The 19,220-nt window shown below is 36.4% G+C and overlaps 1 long non-coding RNA gene across 1 annotated transcript in view; it reads left to right on the forward strand.

The window, feature by feature from the left end:
* Positions 1–4,329: 4,329 nt before the first annotated feature.
* Positions 4,330–19,220, forward strand: part of LOC123613592 (uncharacterized) — a 430,490-nt gene continuing 415,599 nt past the window's right edge. The window contains exon 1 of the long non-coding RNA XR_012506248.1: positions 4,330–4,454. This is a non-coding gene — a long non-coding RNA (uncharacterized LOC123613592). The remainder of the gene's footprint in view (positions 4,455–19,220) is intronic.

Below are 19,220 nucleotides of genomic sequence, written 5' to 3' on the forward strand. Positions count from 1 at the left end.
GTACTCGGAGAGTGCAAGCAGATTGCCTGCTTTCCCCATCATGTCACCTAAATTCTGTCACCTGTAGGTGGGAGATCTTGGGTGGGATTAAGTTTCTTCCCCTTGCTGTTTGGCAGCTGAGTACTGCCCTTGAAAAGAATTTTTTGCACAAGTGGGATTTCTACCACCTTCCCAGCTACAGCTGGTCTTTGCCCTGGATGGGGGATGGAAGTGTTTCCTGTCCTTCCCCAGAGGAAATCAGCTTTGCCTGGCAAACAAAGGTCAGCTCTGGGACATGGATGTGTTTCTTGCCCTGTCTCCAACGGCAAGTGGCTTTTGCTACATACGTGGTTGAAAGCAGTTCAAGACACAGGAGGACTGGGACCTGTCTCCAGTGGCGGCCAGTCATTTCTGTATGTTCACAGAGTTCCTAGAGAATGGATGGGTTCCTGCAGGTACTCCTGCTCCACTCTCAGTCTTCGGCAAGCTCGCATACTGTGTCACTGAAGGAGGCGCACCAGTCCTCTGCCCTGCCTCCAGGCCTTCTCCTGAGGGCTGCATGTGCTGATGATGCAAGTTTGTTTGCCAGATGCACTGTGAGGCCAGAGAAACCGAAACGTCGGGGTTTGGAGCAGAGAAAGGTTTATTGCAGGGCTGAGCAAGGAGGACGGGGTGGCTCATGCACAGGAAAACCCTGAGCTCCCAGAAGAGTTTCAGCAAAGCATGTTTAAAGGCCAGGTAAGGGAGCAGGGGTCGCAGGGAGTTTGATCAGCTGGTGCACAATCCTCTGATTGGTTGATGTTGAGGGAAAAGGGCAGTCAACACTATCACCTCCTAGGCTCCAGAGGGTCTGGGGGCCATGTGCGCTCCATCATCAAGTAGTTAATTTCCTCCCTTTGGTGGTGGTTTTTAGCATCTGAAAAACTCAAGAAATATGCATGAGATACCATTCTCTGGGTACTTCAGAGAGGAGCTACAGCAGAGGCTATGGGGGAGGGGGGTCTGTCCTCGGGAAGGCCCCACAGGGTCCTGCTCAGTTACAGATGGAGGCCCTTGGAAAAGATTACACGAGTGGATATAGACACTGTTTGTATCTGGGGTTCCCAGAGATCCTGGACTGTCAATCTAGCCCTCAGGCGGTCTCTAGGAATTTACTGCTGTTTCAGGAGATAAAGATTCACCTTTCCTGGCAGCTTCAGGTCTCCCACCCCTTTGTCCTTCTGTCCCTGCCCTTCTCCTGCCCGGGGACTGCCCTCCCTGGTCTTTAGATGACCTGTTCTCATCTCATTGCATTTCAAACACTTCTTTGACCTCAGTCTGCTGTTCAGGTCGTTGGTTTGGGTTTTATCTTGCTCAGAATAGGAACACCTGTGCCCCTTCTCTTTTTTACACATTCTTCTTGAAAGGCTGGTACCCATCTTTAGACAGTTAGAAAACAGACCACTGAATCATCTTCTAAAAGAGCTGGTTTTCAAGTTTTCGGGGACCTATAGGCCCATGTGTTTGGGAGAATGCATGCTTGTCACTGTCTCATATGTATTTTATAGTTCTTCTGAAAAAGGAGTGTGTATAACACAGGTATAAACAATGCTGGTCTCTGTAGCTTACAGTTGCCAGTTTTATTGTCCCTCAAGTGATGTCCCACCTAATTACTCCAATACGTAACATAAACATGATTCATTTCTCTTAAAGACTAGTTTGTTGTGTAACTGAATTGGGGCATTCTTCTGTAATGATATCTTCTCTTTTTAGAGGCATTTTTATGATTAAGCAGCTATTGGTAGCCTTGAAGAATTATTTGAGATTGATTTCTATAATTAATGCTTTGGAATATATTTTATTACAAAAGTGAGAAAAGAAGAGCAAGTTTTTATGTGGGAGGCATTATACTCAGTGTTTTGCATGTTCATTTTCAGCATTTTTCTGTATCTCTTTGTATGTTGCAATTGGCTCAAGTCTAAAAACCTTTCTACATTCAGCTGCTGCAATGTTCAGATAATTTAAATGAACTGTTAGGAATCAGAGGATCAACAACTCTACTTAAACGGACAAACAGTTGCAAAAGGCTACTTGCTGAAGTTAACATTCCCAGTTCAAAAATGAAGATACAGTTGTTATTTGCAGGAAGTTACTGAGAAGCTATTCCACAGTCTCTAACTTATGCATTCATTCACTTGATTTTTCAAGTGTCTAAAAGTAGACAGTCAGCAAGCACCTTAAGTAATTTGTTAAACTCTTACCAGCTTTTAAATTAGTCTTCTTTTTGCTCTGTCTCCTGTGATGCTGCATGTAATGCTAATTACATTAACTTTTTCATCCATTCATATTTATACATTACATACTATGTTTAGGTAGATCTTGCAGTAATTTAAAACATAAATCAGATATAAACTCTATATTCAATAGCTTATAATTCATTAAGAGATGCTGTGAACCCAGATAATTACAAGATAAGTTAGAAAGCTGTAGGTTGTATTTTAAATGACTGAGATACAGTTGTTATGGGCTTTCGAGTAGAGATATGAAAAATTAATTCCAGCTGGGAAAGTGAGGAAACACGTCATGGAAAGGTGATACTTGGATTCAGAGGATGGATGGGATTTGCGTATATGGAGATAATGAAGAAAGGAATTCCAAACAAAGGAAAGAGCAGTTTCCTGGAAGCTGGTAGAATCAGCTTTGGAATAAGAAAGACTTATTTTCAAATGGCTGGTCTGAAGTTAATATAGACCTACGTGCACATTACTTAACATCATAGCCTATGTGACTATTTACATTGCTGTTTCCCCCCAAGCTGAGCTATAAAATTGGATTAAAATACACTGTGAAATAGAAATTTAAAAGTTTGAATTTCTTCCTATAGTTCTATTCTAAAGGCCAGTAAGTATAAAGTACATATCCTTTGAAAAGGAGAACCAGGTGATATAAAGATTCCAGAGGAGGGCAGCAAAGATAAAGACAGTAGAATCACCACAGGTGGAAAGAACAGAGAATCCTATTTTACAAATTCTGTTAATTTTCACAATAGTAAGCATCTCTGTGGTGGGTCATCTGTTAGCTTTAAATTATTAATTGGTTTGCTAAAATACGGAAAAATGAAAGCACGTGTAATTAATCCTGTCTCTCTCTCTCGGTCTCTTTTATCCCTTTGAGAGGTTTACAGTTGTTCACACTTCTGAAGACTATTAAAAGAGCTATCCCAGCTGAAACCTATACTAATTCAAGTAGTCCTTTATCCAGCAAATCCTAACTGTCTGCTACATGCTTACAGAGCGTTGGGTGGTAGGGATATCATTGACAAAATAATGCCTGATTTCATAAAGTTCATACCCGGTTGGTGGATGATTTACTTTATCTCTGATTCAAGTGTATCATTGATCACTATTCTCAGGACAGCACTGTCATACACTGACATGAGGATGGAATGAAACCATGGCTGGCAAGCCAGAACTTGGCACTAACTCTAAATGTGCCCAGAGGAAAATACGGTATTTAGGGACCATTTTGTAATGATAAAAACATAAAAAAAAATTAAGAACAGTGTTTTATAAAAGATTTAACTTTGGTCCTAATTTGTGTAACTCTCATTAGACAATAGATTGGTTTTGGTAAACTACAGACTAAATAAAAGACTTTGATAAGAGACTGCATTTTAACTTCATTCCTAACTCCTATCAGTAAGCTTGGTACTCTGAGGTATGACATAATTTCTTTTGAGACTTAAGTTTGTGAGCTTATATTGAATTAAAAGGGTGTTTGGCTCCCACCTAAAATTTCAGACTAGAGAATGCATCCTCCCCACTGTGAATGAGTATGTGGTATAGGTTTTGATATCCGTATATTATGGCCAAGCCATAGAAAACTATTTCTGGAATAGAGCTATATACTCGGTGGTCATAAAGTATGGAAAACGTGTTCGTTTAACATCGTTCAACATAGTATGTGTTGAAATGCACTGTGAGTAAGCCTGTATATGTGTGTGTACACCGTTACATATATTCACCTATGTTTCCAGGTTTTATAGCCACTCTGTATAATGGTTCAAGTTTAATTGTTTGAATATAGCTGTATTTGTTGGACTATGCTTTTTTTTTTTTTTTTTTTTTACTAGTTGAAGACTGATGGAAGTAGAGTCAAAAGCTATTTTTTTACAGAAGAAACTTGTTTTTTTAAATCTATTTTTATATATAGTAACTAACATTTGCAAATCTCAAACTCCCAAATTTATCCCTTCCCACCCCCTTTCCCCAGTAACCATAAGACTGTTTACTATGTCTGCAAGTCTATTTCTGTTTTGTAGGTGAGTTCATGGTGTCTTTTTTTTTTCTTTCTTTTTTTTTTTTTTTTTTTAGATTCCACATTTGAATGATATCTTGTGGTATTGTTCTTCTCTTTCTGGCTTACTTCACTTAGAATGACGATCTCCAGGTCCATCCACGTTGCTGCAAATGGTATTACTTTATTGTTTTTTATAGGTGAGTAGTATTCCGTTGTATAAATATATTACAACTTCCTTATCCAGTCATCTGTTGATGGACATTTAGGTTGCTTCCATGTCTTGGGTATTGTATATAGTGCTGCTATAAACATTGGGGTGCATGTATCTTTTCGAATTAGAGTTACCTCTGGATATGTACCCAGAAGTGGGATTGCTGGATCATATGATAACTCTACTTTTAGTTTTTGAGGAATCTCCATACTGTTTTCCACAATAGCTGCACCAAACTACATTCCCACCAGCAGTGTAGGAGGGTTCCCTTTTCTCCACACCCTCTCCAGCATTTATCATTTGTGGACTTTTGAATGATGGCCATTCTGACTGGTGTAAGTTGATACCTCATTGTAGTTTTGATTTGCATTTATCTGATGATTAGTGATATTGAGCAATTTTTCATAAGCCTATTGGCCATTTGTATGTCTTCATTACAAAATTGCTTGGTTAGGTCTTCTGCCCATTTCTGGATTGGGTTGTTTGTTTTTTTGTTATTAAGTTGTATGAGCTGTTTATATATTCTGGAAACTAAGCCTTTGTCAGTCTCATCATTTGCAAATATTTTCTCCCATTCAGTAGGTTGTCATTTGTTTTGAAAACCTATTTTTAATGTGAAGTTTGTAAAATAAGAAAAAACAAAAAGAAAAAGTAAGGGACAGAGAATGATAGAGTACAAGCTTCTTCTTATTCAGTCCTTTGAAGACTGTGGCTGATTCCTGAATTTCCGAATTCATTTTCCACTTTACCATCCTTCTCTCTGATTCTCTTCCCGTATGGGGCTGCCTGCTCAGAGGCTCTAAACACTCAGTGGTCTCTCCCACTTCCCTCCTTGAGACTTGATACTTTGTCTGAAGCTCTTTGTATAGGGAAATAGTCTTGCCTCTTTTTCTCCCATTGAAATCCTTTGTATCATTCATGGCTCAGACCCAGTGTCATTCCTTTAACTATGTGTCATAGTCACAAATGTCTGAAAAATTTAATTCATCCACAAGTCAGTCAGTCTCTGTGCTCCCAGGTCACTTGCCTGGTCTTTTCATCATGGGATTTAACTAGAAGATTTTAAGATTCTTAGTGGAAGGGTCCCTATGTTTGCGTTCTGTGTATCATCATTGTGCATAACAGAATTTTCAATAAAAGTGTCTTGAGCAAATGAATAGCGAAACAGAGGAGAAATCCTATTTCTTTAACCTGTGTTTGAAAGATTTATTTCGTGGATGTCCATGAAAATGGCAGTTGCCTATTTGTTATAGCCAAGTCAGAGGCCAGGCAGTGAGGGCAATGACCACTTGAGGCACTGGGGTCAGAGGAATTTGAGGTCACACCCTGGCATTGTCATTTATTTTACAAGTTATTTTACTTGTTTGAGCCTTGGTTTCCTCAGATACAAAGTGGGTATAAGACATCCTACATGTCAGGCTTATTGTAAATACTAGAATGAAATATACAAATTTCCTAACAATGATAATAATTATTCTATTAAGGATGACGATCTAAAGAATAATGTGCTCTGGATAATAGAATGTTCCTGTTAATTGAGAATTGTAAATTTTCAGGAAAATAAAGATGCCTCCTTTTCAAAGGACAAGCTCTAGAGATGCATATGAACAAGTAAATTCTTGCAGGGAAAAAATATGTTCTTCTGGGGTTAGGCTGGTATCATCTGAACTGTAGGTTGCAGCCCATTGGTGGGTTAAATAAATTTATTGGCATTAACATGAAATATAATAGATGAAGCATAATGTAATAGACTAGCATTTAATAGAAAATAGAGTGTATTTCACTTAATAATGATAAGAATGGTTTTATGGCTAATGTAGTTAAATTATACACATATGCACATGCCAGTGTTTTAGATACATAAATAAAATGCATTCCTTACTTGAGGTCATGGTCAACATGTTTGCAGAATGCTTATCTGCAGGATATCCAAAAAGAAGCTAGTATGTGCTAGGTGCTTTCTGCCAGAAGTAATCCTTAGAGGAGAAAGGGTTAAGTTGCACTGGCTGGTTAAGACATTAGCTGGTAGAGGATGCCAGAATATTTAAAATCACAAGGGTTTTCAAGCTAAAAATACATTGTGCACAATTCAGGGTGTTTTTTTTTTTTGTTAATGATTCACTGATCTTTTATAAATTTTATGAACCACATAGTCATTATCATGGTTATCAATTATTAGTATAGAGCAGTGTCCTGGAAACATCCAGCTAATACTGTGCTTTAGCTAATAAAGGACTGAAGAGTTCCCTAGATGTGGATGTAAGCCAGGTTAAAATGAAAGGATTATTCTTTTCCCCATAGTTAATAGAGGGTGTGTTCCATGCTGCCAAATACAGAGGGGGGAGCTTATTAAAATGAGAATTTAAGCCCTTTTTTGCTTCAAAAACTTTGAAAATATAATGAAAGAATAGAGGGCCTGTTTTAGAACAGAGGTTTTTAATTAGTGGTCCACAAGCCCCATTCACTTATACATATTTTTTTCTTTTGATATCTTTCTTGTTTCAGTGAAAATTATTTTTTGAAATAAATTACCTTTGTATCAAATCATGCTATGGAAGCAACTTTTTGTCCAAACAATCATCCTATGGTAGGAGAAGCTACTCTATAATTTGGATACAGTTGTAATCATCATTTTATGATGTTACAATGTGGTACAATAGATTTCCATTTATAGGAATTATACATATCCTGACATTATGCTAGGGGACATCTGTCTTCATTTGCATTTGGTCAGCTTAATTAGAAAGTGTTAAAAAGAGAAATGGGAAAGAAACTCACGTATCCTATTCTTGAAGCACTGTTGTGAGGTACCACTCACAGATGGTAAGTTTCTTGACAATGGGAAAAAGAAGCCAATGGACTTGCCTACATATGACATTTTCCCACCTCGAAGGTATATTGACTTCCACATGTCTTCCCCGTGAGAAGAATTTTCAACTTGAAATGCATGAAATTTAAAAAAATCGTGGGTTGCCACATTAAAACTTTTTTTTTCCTTTTTTGATATACAATATTGTGTTAATTTCTGGTGTACAGCATAGTGATTCATTTATACATAAATACTTTTCCATATTCTTTTTCATTATAAACCATTATAATGTATTGAATATAGTTCCCTGTGGTATACAATGACCTTGTTGTTTATGTATTTTATATACAGTAGTTAGTATCTGCAAATCCTGAACTCCCAGTTTATCCCTCCCTACCTCCCTTCCCCCTGGTAACCGTAAAGTTTGTTTTCTATGTCTGTGAGTCTGTCTCTGTTTTGTAAATAAGTTCATTTTATTTTGGGGGAAAAAACTTTTTTGAATGCAGCTCAGAGCACCCCTTAATAAAGGAAGCCACAATCTGAAAGAAATTGATGAAGTAGTGGATAATTTGTAACCAGGAGCAAGAGAAAAATAAGAAGCAGTGCCTTGGTCATCCAGTGTCATGAACTCGAGTTAGTGACATTTCTTTTGTAACTTAGAAGAAGGTCATAGAAGAATTGGCAGCAATTGAAAGAGATTGCTCTTGTCTCTGAGTCAAGCCAGCTTCTGGTTTTCATCTGCTCTGTGCACACTAATGTCATTAAGGAAGAATTCCTATTTTTGTACATCTCTTTGGGAATATTCAAAGATCTTCAAATGGTATAAAATTTCTTTGCCAAGCAAAATTTTGTCTGGATAAAACACTTGGTATTTTGTGTGTGGTGTAGCATCTTAAGAACTGGCCAGCCTTTATTCTTCATGATTTCTGTGAAGAAAAAAGCTTCACTCACCATTGTGATTTAAGACTTTTCTACATCGGGATACATTGTAATAAAAATAATACTGACTGCAATCCTGAAATAGCCCTCTTCTCCTTCCATGAAAGTTGCTGACGATGTGAGAACTGGGGCCATAAATCATCATCTTGTCAACGAAGGAACAAAATAAACAGTTCTTATCTAATGCACAGAAGTTTACTGACTTTTTATAGGTCATGCCTTGATATGTTTCACTGATCTTCGGGCAGACGTTTCCCTCTTTGAATCCCACAAAATGCCTCTGAATAATTTGACAAGAATTATTTCATTCATAACGTGGTGTATGTGCAGATTTGGCCTCATGAATGCATTCATTCAATGTATTTTTATGAATAAAGAGATAAGGAGATAAATCTCTTATTTCAAGGCCCTACAGTCAGTGTTATGGATGTTGCTGAAACACTCAGATCTCTTTTAGCAGACTGACATTTTGAGAAAAGGGATTATAAGACCATTGTGTGGGATTTCCAGGGCTGAGAACGTACTTCCTTGGCTGGCTGGCTCAGAGAGTGACACTGCCTTGGCAATTTCTTTGCCTATAGCAATCAGCAGACATCTAGAAATAGCCATCACACTTGAGATTTACACCTGCCGAGAAGACTTGAGATTCAAAATAAGAATTTTCATTCTTTCCTCATTGATACAGTAAACTTTGAAGAGGTGGATGTCGTAAAGGACTTCATTGCAAGTTCACTGTGCTCAACCATCTGTATGCAGTGGCCTTGCCTCAGTATTTTGAGGCCAAAGGAAACAAATTTAGTTCAATAGTTTTGAAGAATTCTGGAGTCCCTTGACTTAGGCTTCCTTACATTATAAAGTGAACTGTAGGAGATGCACTTTTCTTTGTTCTCAACATCCTTTTGTGGGTCCAGAAACTGGGGACTTGTGGGCATCCACTTAAAAGACAATATTAAAAGAATGTAAAGGATTATATAAAGGATAGTATACATATTTCCATGCAAAAGCCCATGCTATGCTTTGAAATTCCTGTTCCTATTTAGAGATAAAATTTCATCTCTAACCTACACATTTTTGGTTTGTCAGGTACCTTCGAGCAATCAGTAGCTCCATTATAGGTAATAACTACCCCAAAACCCAACAAATGAGACACTGCAGAGAATTTTCACCAAAAAGTATATAGTAAATTATAATGTGGAGGCTAAATTATAGTAATACATTTTCAGAAACATTTTTTCCTTTAAAAAAAAAAAAGAACCAGCCATAAGAAAGCAAACTTAATGGACTTGAACTGCTAAGTTGCTTTGACTTCTATCTAGAGCACTCAAGCTTGAGGAATCTTGACATTTGGTAAGAAAGAAAACTATTTCAAATAGCATATGGAAGCTTCACAAATTTTATTACAAATTTTTGTGTCCATTGTTACTAGATCAACTAGTAGGTTGATTGCAAAAATGACCCTGACAGTCTGCCCCTCGCTGTATCTTTGCTATTTGGAGTTTAACTTCGCAGCTCTTCTACACAAAGGTGAGGTCTCGTTCCGCATCACTTGAATCTAGGCCAGTCTTAACATTTCCTTAGGCCAAAGCAGATGGTGGAGATGATGGCATGTCAACTCTAAATTGAGGCCTCAAGAGGTCTTGCAAGTTTCTACTCAATCTCTTCGACCCTTGCTTTTGCCATGGGAGAGACTGCCATGGTGGAGCAGAGTCTCGTCACATGGCTTATGCCATCTTAGAGCACTGAGCCTCCAGCTAACCTGTGAGCTGAATGCCGATGCAGGGACAAGCCCAGCTTATAACCGAGCTGGACCCTGTGGGACCTTCCCCGAACAGACCCTTCCCTCATATCCTTTGCTGAAGCTTCTTTCTGAAGTACCCAGCTAATAGTATCTCATGTATAGTCCCTGAATTTTCCAGATGCTAAAATCCACCATCAAAGGGAGGAAGTTGACTACTTGAGCAGGTGGCCCCCAGACCTTCTGGCACCTAGGGGCTGCTAGTGTGACCGCCCTGTTCCGTCAGTATCAACCAGCCAGAGAATTGTGCACCAGCTGAGCACCTACCTTGTGACCCGTCCTCACCTCACCTGACCTTTATTTTTATTTATTTCTCTTTTTTTATTGACGTATAGTCAGTTCACAATGTTGTGGCAGTTTCTAGTGTACAGCATAATAGTTCAGTCATGTATATACATACATATATTCATTTTCATATTCTTTATCATTGTAGGTTATTACCAACTATTGAATATAGTTCTCTGTGCTATACAGTAGGACCTTGTTATATATATATATATTATGTTATATATATTATGTATATATTAGTATCTGCAGATCTCAAACTCCCAGTTTATCCCTTCCCACCCCTTTTCCCCCCATTGTTTTCTATGTCTGTGAGCTGTTTCTGTTTTGTGACTAAGTTCATTTGTCTTTCTTTTTCTTTTTTTTTTTTTTTTAGTTTCCACATATAAGTGATATCATATGGTATTTTTCTTTCTCTTTCTGGCATACTTCGCTTAGAATGACATTCTCCAGGTCCATCCATATTGCTGCAAATGGCATTTTTTATTATTTTTCATTCCACTGTGTATATATTCCACAACTTCTTTATCCTTACCTGGCCTTTAAATATGCTTTGCTGGAAATCTTCAAGGAGTTTGGGGTTTTCTTGGGCATAAACCACCCTGTCCTCCTTGCTTGGCCTTGCAATAAACCTTTCTCTGCTCCAGACTTCGACAGTTAGGTTTGTTCGGCCTCATGGCGCCTCAAACACATTAACTTGCATTCATCAACAAGCTGAGATCAGCTGGGCCCAGCCTAGGTCAGCAGAACTGCACATCTGGGCCACAGACTAGTGGAAAATAAGAAATGATTGGTATTTTAAGTCACTGAGTTTTGGAGTGATTAGTTATTCAGCTATAGCTAAATAATTCAAAAATCTAAATAGATTGTATCTAGTTTTAAAAACTAAGAGAGAGCTGGTAATCATAATAAATGGTGACAGAAGGTAACTAGGTTTATTGTGGTGATCATTTCGTAACATATGTAAATATTGAATCACTGTGTTGTACATCTGAATCCGTGTAATATTGTATATCAATTATCCTTCAATTAAAAAATAATAGATGCCATGAAAGGTAGACCATCTACAAGGTGCTTTGTATAAATGTTTAATTCTTACACAGGATATTCTTTCCTGTGTACTACAGTGCATCTCTATATTACATACCTGAGTTCTTAAGATCTATCTGGACATTTCCCACAAGTATATATTTTTTTTAAGAAAAGAATCCTGTCCAGAGACATCTACTGAGTTTGTCAAGAAACCTATAGTAAGTTGAAAGATGTGAGGAAAGTGCTCATTAAATGTTTGATCCATCTTGTATATCCTCTATAAACTTTTTTCACCTTTAACAGTATTTCCAGTGATACACGTAGAATTGTTTCTCACTTTCCATACACATGCGAATGAAAAGCAAGATAAAACAAAATCCCCAAAGAGAAAATGGCTCTGGAAACTTTTCTAGACGCTTATCAGTCTTTGGAGAATGTTAGTAATTTCCCTTAGCAAATTTTGATTGCTCTAAACACATAGAATACCTCGCATAATGAATTAGGCAGGAAATACTTCACTCCCATTTTGTCTGATATACAGAGAACAGAGGACCATGAGCACCTTCAAGATGCCCCAGTACAGAATGAACAGAGATACAGCACTGGATAGAGATGACACAGTAGGTTGCATTTTCCAAACTCTTCATGGAACTACCACAAGTGGTTTTGGAAGATGATGTAAATAATCTAGTCATTTACAGAAATCACATGTCCACTGTTTTTGTATAACTGTCCCCTCAGATTGTCCCCAAAATGTTTCCTTGATTTAGTATGGTATTTTGAGAATTGTAACAAGAGTTTGGAAGTAGAGAGTGGAAAGTGAAGAGAATGGAGGAGAGAGATGGGAGGAGAAACCAAGTGAAACAGTTCTTTAAAAATGGCCTGAAAAAAAAAAAAAAAGCTTGCCTTGGCAGAGGAGCCATAATGATGAATTAGAGAGTTCAGAGAGAAAAGGATTCTTTCTCTTTATACAGCCAAATGTTAAGGCCACAGGCTCCACTCTAAGTTGGATGTCAAACAAAGGTGTTGGCTGGTACAGCTATTTAAAAAGTCAAGTCTTACGTACTTTATTAGTTCTCTTAGCAGATTGAGACTGAGTTCTTGCCAATGTGGAAGCCACCCAGATTCAAGAGATAAATGTCCTGAGTACTCATGTTTTCTCTGAGGTCTGAAAGTCTGCTGAGCATGTGTGCACTGGATATCAGTCAGAGTGCATTCAGCCTGGATGATCATAGTTTACTTGGGTGCGAGGAATTCCCAGGTTATATATGTGCATGTATATATATGTATGTATGTGTGTGTGTGCATGTATGTATATATATAAAATGCCTGGGGCTTGTGAGTTTAGTTCTCTGCTTTGTTTCATTAAACTTCTTGAACAACTTCCCTTCCTCCTAGCCAGGAAAGAAAACAAAAATTAAAATTTTAACTCGACTTTGTAACCACATCTGTAGAATTATTGAATCTGAACTGTGTATGTGTTTTTTGGATTTGGATGTTGCTTTTGACTCCAGACTGCTCAAATGAATGGGGATTCTGTCTGGGGTAACCAGATTCCACTTAATGCCCATGCTTTTGTAGCTCCTTTAGGCTGACTCAGATATTGGAGTTACCTTATAGCAGGAACCAGACCAACAAGTTCAGGTCCAGACTGGTTGAATATTTTCCTCTGGAAATTCAAGTCCAAGTTGAAGATTAGACCTCAAGTTGATAGTTATTCCATCCCCTGCTCAGGGTTTTGAATCGTATTTCTTCTGCAGAACTTCATTTTGGAGCAGGCAGAGTAGAGATACATTTGTCAGGTGGTGAATCAACTACTTAGATTTTAAATTCCCCAAGAACTGTGGAGGGAGAGGACTGTCACACTGAAGAACAGAGAGGGGGAAGGCACACTTTGAGGGATGATCTTAGAATTGGGCTCTCTTAATCTGGGAGAGCTGTATAGTTAAGGAAACATCACATTTTACACAAAGCAGTCTAGGCCATCTCTTCCAAAACTGAATTTTTCTCTTCTGAACAGTCCCTCCCTGTGGGTATTTGCTCTAACATTTTATGCAATATTTTAATTAAATTTTTAATGTTCACTCTCTTCTTATCTATTTGTTTCTTAAGGTTGGCTCTCTGTTCCATCCAAACACTACCTCATTTAAAGTGGATCAAAAACATGTATACTTGGCATGGGCTGGTGTTTTCAGAATTCCATTTCTTTTAGGTTAAGGAATGGAATCATAGACTTACTAAAAGAAAGTTAAAAGCTAATAGAAACAGATTCTCAAGTTGTGGTTCTGCATTTTACAACTCAGATTTGCTGTGTTTCTTACAAAGGTTCCTGAAATTGTCCTGCTTTATTATTATTATTATTTATTATTATTTTTTGTATGTATATTTTTATTGAAGTATAAGGACACGAATGACTGTCAAAGAGCTGTATATATTTAATGTATATAATTTGATGAATTTGGAGATAAGTATACATTCATGAAACCATCATTACAATCTATGCCATAAACATATCCATCATGTCCAGAAATTTCTTTCTTTTTATTATTATCATTTTGTTATAAGAGCATTTAAGATAAGATCTACCCTGTCAGTAGATTTTTTGAGTATTCAGTGCAGGATTGTTAAGATAGACACCATGCTATATATTAGATTTAGGACATACTCAATTCCTATAACCGAAATTTTATACCCTTTGACTAATAACTTTTTTGGTTTAACTATAAGATAGAATTAGAGCTATTTCATAATACTGTTGTGTGATTCATAAGATAAGCTACTTGGAAAGTCCTGGGCTCTTCCTAAGTAGTACTAGAAAAAACAATGTAAACCTTTTTAAAATTGTCTTCAAATATAATTAACCAATGTATTCTATATATGAAATTTATATATTTGAGCTGATTTGGACATAGGTGTTTGACTTTTTGTTCCAAAGTTAAATATCTTTTAAGAGTAAGCTTCAGCTCTGAAAAATGCTAACTTTGTGGTCTACTCTGAGAAGTCCTTGCTATTGGCAATGAAAACTGTATGAAATCTGACAGCCTCACTCCAGAGTGAATTTGGGCAGAGGTTTTTATTTGATGTAGCCCTCATGGGTACAAACCCATTGAAATGGGTGCCAAAATAGAGATTTTAACCCCATCTTGCAAATATAGTATAATTCAGTGGAAATCACTCATGTTTGCATAGATTTTATCCAAATTCATATATAGGCTTAATATTGCTTTAAAACTAGCCTTTGGTTTTACTGTAAGTTCATGACCTCAGAGAACAAAAATTGAATTTATGAAACTGGAATTAGCTTTAACTTGGAAGCCACGCCCGTATTTATGCAAGTTCCTCATTTCCCTGGAAATATTCTATTCTGCTTACCGGCTGGAATTTCTCTGAAGGCAATGTCATTTGATTGTTAAAAATGGAAAGATTGCTACTGTAAAAAAAAAAAAAAAAAAAAAGGACACTGTCTTGTAATAAGGCATATTTATAAAACCTAGTTCTGATTTTAGGACTTACAACTGATTTCTGATTTTTAAGAACTGATCCAGTAGAAAGCATGCAACAGCATTGTCAACAACGAAAACAACAGAAACCACCTATGGAGGGGTCTGTTTGTGCATGTCCATTAAAAATTGTTTGATAGGATAATACATGGGAAATAATTTATACTGATTAAATTATATTTCCCACATTAATAAAGAGTTAATGTTACAAATTTAACACTAAATAATCAGCTTCCAAAATTGTATAAAATGTAGAGTTGTTTTATGGAAGCAACAATGGACTGTTTGAATTTGTTACTGGAATTCTGTGATAAAATGGCCATGCCTTGAAGAATGCTGGTGAGGTGCTAATGGACGTGCACTTACGCACTCGCTGGGCAAAACCTCTGATCGAATAAGCACCTGTCATAGAGCAATTACTGGAGGTTCTTCTCTGTTTCTTTCTCTGCTTAATGCTCTCAGGTGAATCTCTTTGGCCCACTGCTGGCTTTCAGGACTGAGGAGGGACTGAAGCTTCTGGAATAAGGGAGATTATTAGCATATGTGTGTAAATCCCTCATGGCTTTTTGTAAATTGCTCATGTGTTTGACTCTCAATGCATTATAATCACAGCAATGGTAAATCTAGTGGTTTAGTCCCGATGAAAAAGGCAGATACAACAGTATATTTTGGAAGAAAGAACAATGAGACCCATATGATTTCAATCTTGGGTAAAAATCACCAATTTACCAAATAAAGTATTTTCAAGCAGGTTTCCATCTCCTCTCCTATGCAAATTCCCTTGGAAAATGGTGTTTTATATTTTTATTGTCTATCTCAACTGATACTGATATAAAAATAGTTGAAGATTCTGTTGGTATCTACACAACAGTCCCAATCAATTTGAAATAGAAATATAACTGCATAACATAATTGCTTTCATAATACGTGCCTCAGTAAGCGTCCCTTTCTATCACAGTGTGTGCTCTTATTTAAATTTACTCTATTAAATATTTAAATTGCAAAAGCAATACATATATCTTTTGTCAGAAGCAAACAAAATTGTGTACTTGGAAAAAGGTAATGCATTATACACAACGCAGCTTGCTTTGAACTCTTCCGTCTTAATGAGTTAAAATGTTTTCATATTTGTAACAAAAATATGGTCATGCAATATGCTTTATTTTCATGACTTTTACTCAGTCTCTCTGTGGATGAATGTTCCATAACTTACTCAATCTGCCCCTTACCAGTGATTTTCATTTTTCTCTTTTCTGTTCTTTGCCTCCCCACTCCCCATTAGTAATGTTCACACAGTCATTTTTGTACAACTATCTTTACACAGAACTGTATTTCGTTAGAGTTCCTTAACTGAGATTTCTAGATCAGAAGGTTTGTACATTTTAAGCGTTAATATATTCTGAAATGTTACTTTTATATAATACATTACATTTTAATATTTATTTTGTTTTGTTCTTCCTTCGCTAGGCTGAATTCCTAGAGGACAGGGATATATCAGTGTTGTTAGCTATAAATACTTAATTCTTTTTATTCTGCAAATAAAAGATTTGACTATTAGGCTATATTAACATGACTATGTTTTTCCTTCCCTACCCTCTTACAGTCCATCTTAATGCTAAACACCTTCCATAGGACTGAAGCCATCATTGATTTCCACCCTCCATCAGTACCAGCATTTCCTAGAGTATGTCACAGATCATTGATTTGTTAAATCCAACCCTATAACCTTGGCTGATTGTTAACATCTTTGTTATATTGAATTTCCATTTAGAATAGATGATCAGCAATTTGGGGCCATCAGTCTAATGCCATACATATGCATATGGGTTTATATATTTTGTATACTCTCTCTATATATATATAGTATAATGTATACTATATATAGTATAATGCATACTATATATATAACAAAGTATACAGTTATTAGTACTTTTTATATACTCATAGAATGTATTTTATATGTTAATTATATGGACTAAGTTTATGTGTTTTCTTACTGTTGTGAATCTACATTGACCACATTTCCTGAATGATTATTCTGTTCATTTGTATTGGAGACACAATTAAAGTATTGGATAGTGGCTTTTAACCTCAGCTGTACATTAGAATCAAATAGGGTGGTAGGCTCTTGAAGATTCTTAGGCCCCATCTCCACCCAATAGAATCAGTCTGGAAGGTCAGAGTGAAGCAGGCAACTGTGTTCTTAAAATATCACCAGGTTAATTCTGATGCATGGTGAGCATTAAGACTCACTAGTTAAAAAAAAAAAAAAAGAGTGTTGTCTCTTTCTTAAAGTTGCATTTTTCTGACCCTGATATGCAAATGTGAGAACTTCCATCCAGATATAGGGTCACAATCCAGGCTGTTGTAAATAATACAAGTGTAGGTGATCTTACTGAATAAGTTGAGGTTAGATGGAAGCTGAGAGCAAGTTTCAAAGACAAGAGATTTGATTGATATACATGAAAATAGGTGGAATTGAAGCAGGCTAGGGATTTTTTTTTAAATTGAGATAATTGACATATAATATCGTATTTGTTTAGGTGTATAAATTAATGATTTGATATATGTATATATTGTCAAATGATTACCACAGTACATTTAGTTAACATTCATTACCACACATAGTTACAAGAATTTTTTTCTTGTGATACAAACTTTTAAGATCTACTCCCAGCAACTTTTAAATATACAATATTGTTAACTATAGTCACCATGCTGTACATTACATCCCCAGGACTTATTTATCTTATAACTGGAAATGTGTGCCTTTTTGACCACTACCTAGGGATGCTTTCTGTACTGGGTTGAATACTGTTCCCCTGCCAAATTCAGATTCACCAAAAACCTATGGATGGGACCTTATTTGGAAATAGGGTCTTTGCAGATGCAATCAAGTTAAGATGGGATCATACTAAATTGGGAAGGGCCTTAAACCCAAAAGACAGGTGTCCTTATAAGGGGAGGTGTAGAGACACAGACACACGCAAGAGGGAAGAAAGCCACATGAAGATGAAGGCAGAAACTGGGGTGATGCCGCTAAAGGCCAATGAATGCCAAGGATTACTGGTAGAATCCCAGAAGCTAGAGGGGGAAGGAAGAAGTCTTCCCTAGAGACTTGATGGGGAGCAAGGTCCTGCTTCAGACTTTTAGCCTCCTGAACTGTAAGAGAATAAATCTGTGTTGTGTTAAGTCACCAAGTATGTAGTATTTGTATGGCAGCTCTAGGAAACTAATCAAGTTTCCTAATTTTTGTATGTGTCCCAGGCAACAATTTGTTGTAGCCTCCCCCACATCTATGCATATTTTAATAAGCAGGCCCTATTGAAAGGAGAAAATTTAAAGCAGAAATGTATTGGAGATATTTTTAAGTTTGGAAAGGACTGCTCTGTCTCCTTGCTGAATTTGTTTATTTAATTCTAACAGATTTTAGTTATTATCTTTGGGTTTTCTAGAGATGTAGTCAAACCATATGCAGATGTTTACATATAATTATATTTCTCCCTCTCAATAATTTAGGCTTTTTAATTTTGTATCATGCCTTGCTAATCATATCATCAAAGCAATATTATCTACAAAAGATATAGAGAACATATCTATTCTATTTCTTATTATATGGGGAATAAGTCTAATAAATTTTATATATATGTAATGTTATTTTGAATAGATTTTTGATGCTGAGAAAACAACCTATCCCAGTTTTTAATAGTATTATTAGGAATGGATCTTGACTCTTGTGAATGGAATTTTTATTTACACAAGTCTGCTTTTTTTCCTTATTAGCCTATAAATTATTTTCCTGTTTCACTTTATATGGACTTTTGAGGTTTAACTGATACATGCCCTGGATATTGTGAATACCATTTTATTTTATTTTATTTTTTCCATATGTACTTTTTCCACATGGGATTCTTCTATCTCTTTTATGACAGATTTTTATATTAGTATTTTCTTATAACTTTAAAATTGTTCTTTTTACTCTTCAGTTCTCCTTTTGTGTCTTTTATAAATTCTTGGTTTTCTTTTAGGTTAGTTTTACTAGGACTTTATTTATTATGTTAGTGTTCTCCCTAGTTCCTAAATTAATTTATAAATCCCGCTTCTACTTTTTTGGTAATTAATTTCTTTCTCTTTTTATCTTTTATTATTGCCTTTTTCACACTTTCTCAGGTTGACCTTTTGTCCTTTGTGTAAGTCTCTGTCTTTTGGTCTAAGTCAGACAATAAAAAGGAATTTCTTTATTTTTGTAATAAAAGCATTTCAGGGCATAAATTTGTTTGTGGATACAATAGCCCTGGTTTGCATTGTAATATTCCTTTTGATTATTTTCTAATCTTCTTGCGTTATCTCCTGGAGATTATTTAGGAGTGTTCAGTCTTTAGCAAAATTCTG

The sequence above is a fragment of the Camelus bactrianus genome, chromosome 4, assembly GCF_048773025.1.
Source record: "Camelus bactrianus isolate YW-2024 breed Bactrian camel chromosome 4, ASM4877302v1, whole genome shotgun sequence".
In the NCBI taxonomy this organism is placed as follows: domain Eukaryota; kingdom Metazoa; phylum Chordata; class Mammalia; order Artiodactyla; family Camelidae; genus Camelus; species Camelus bactrianus.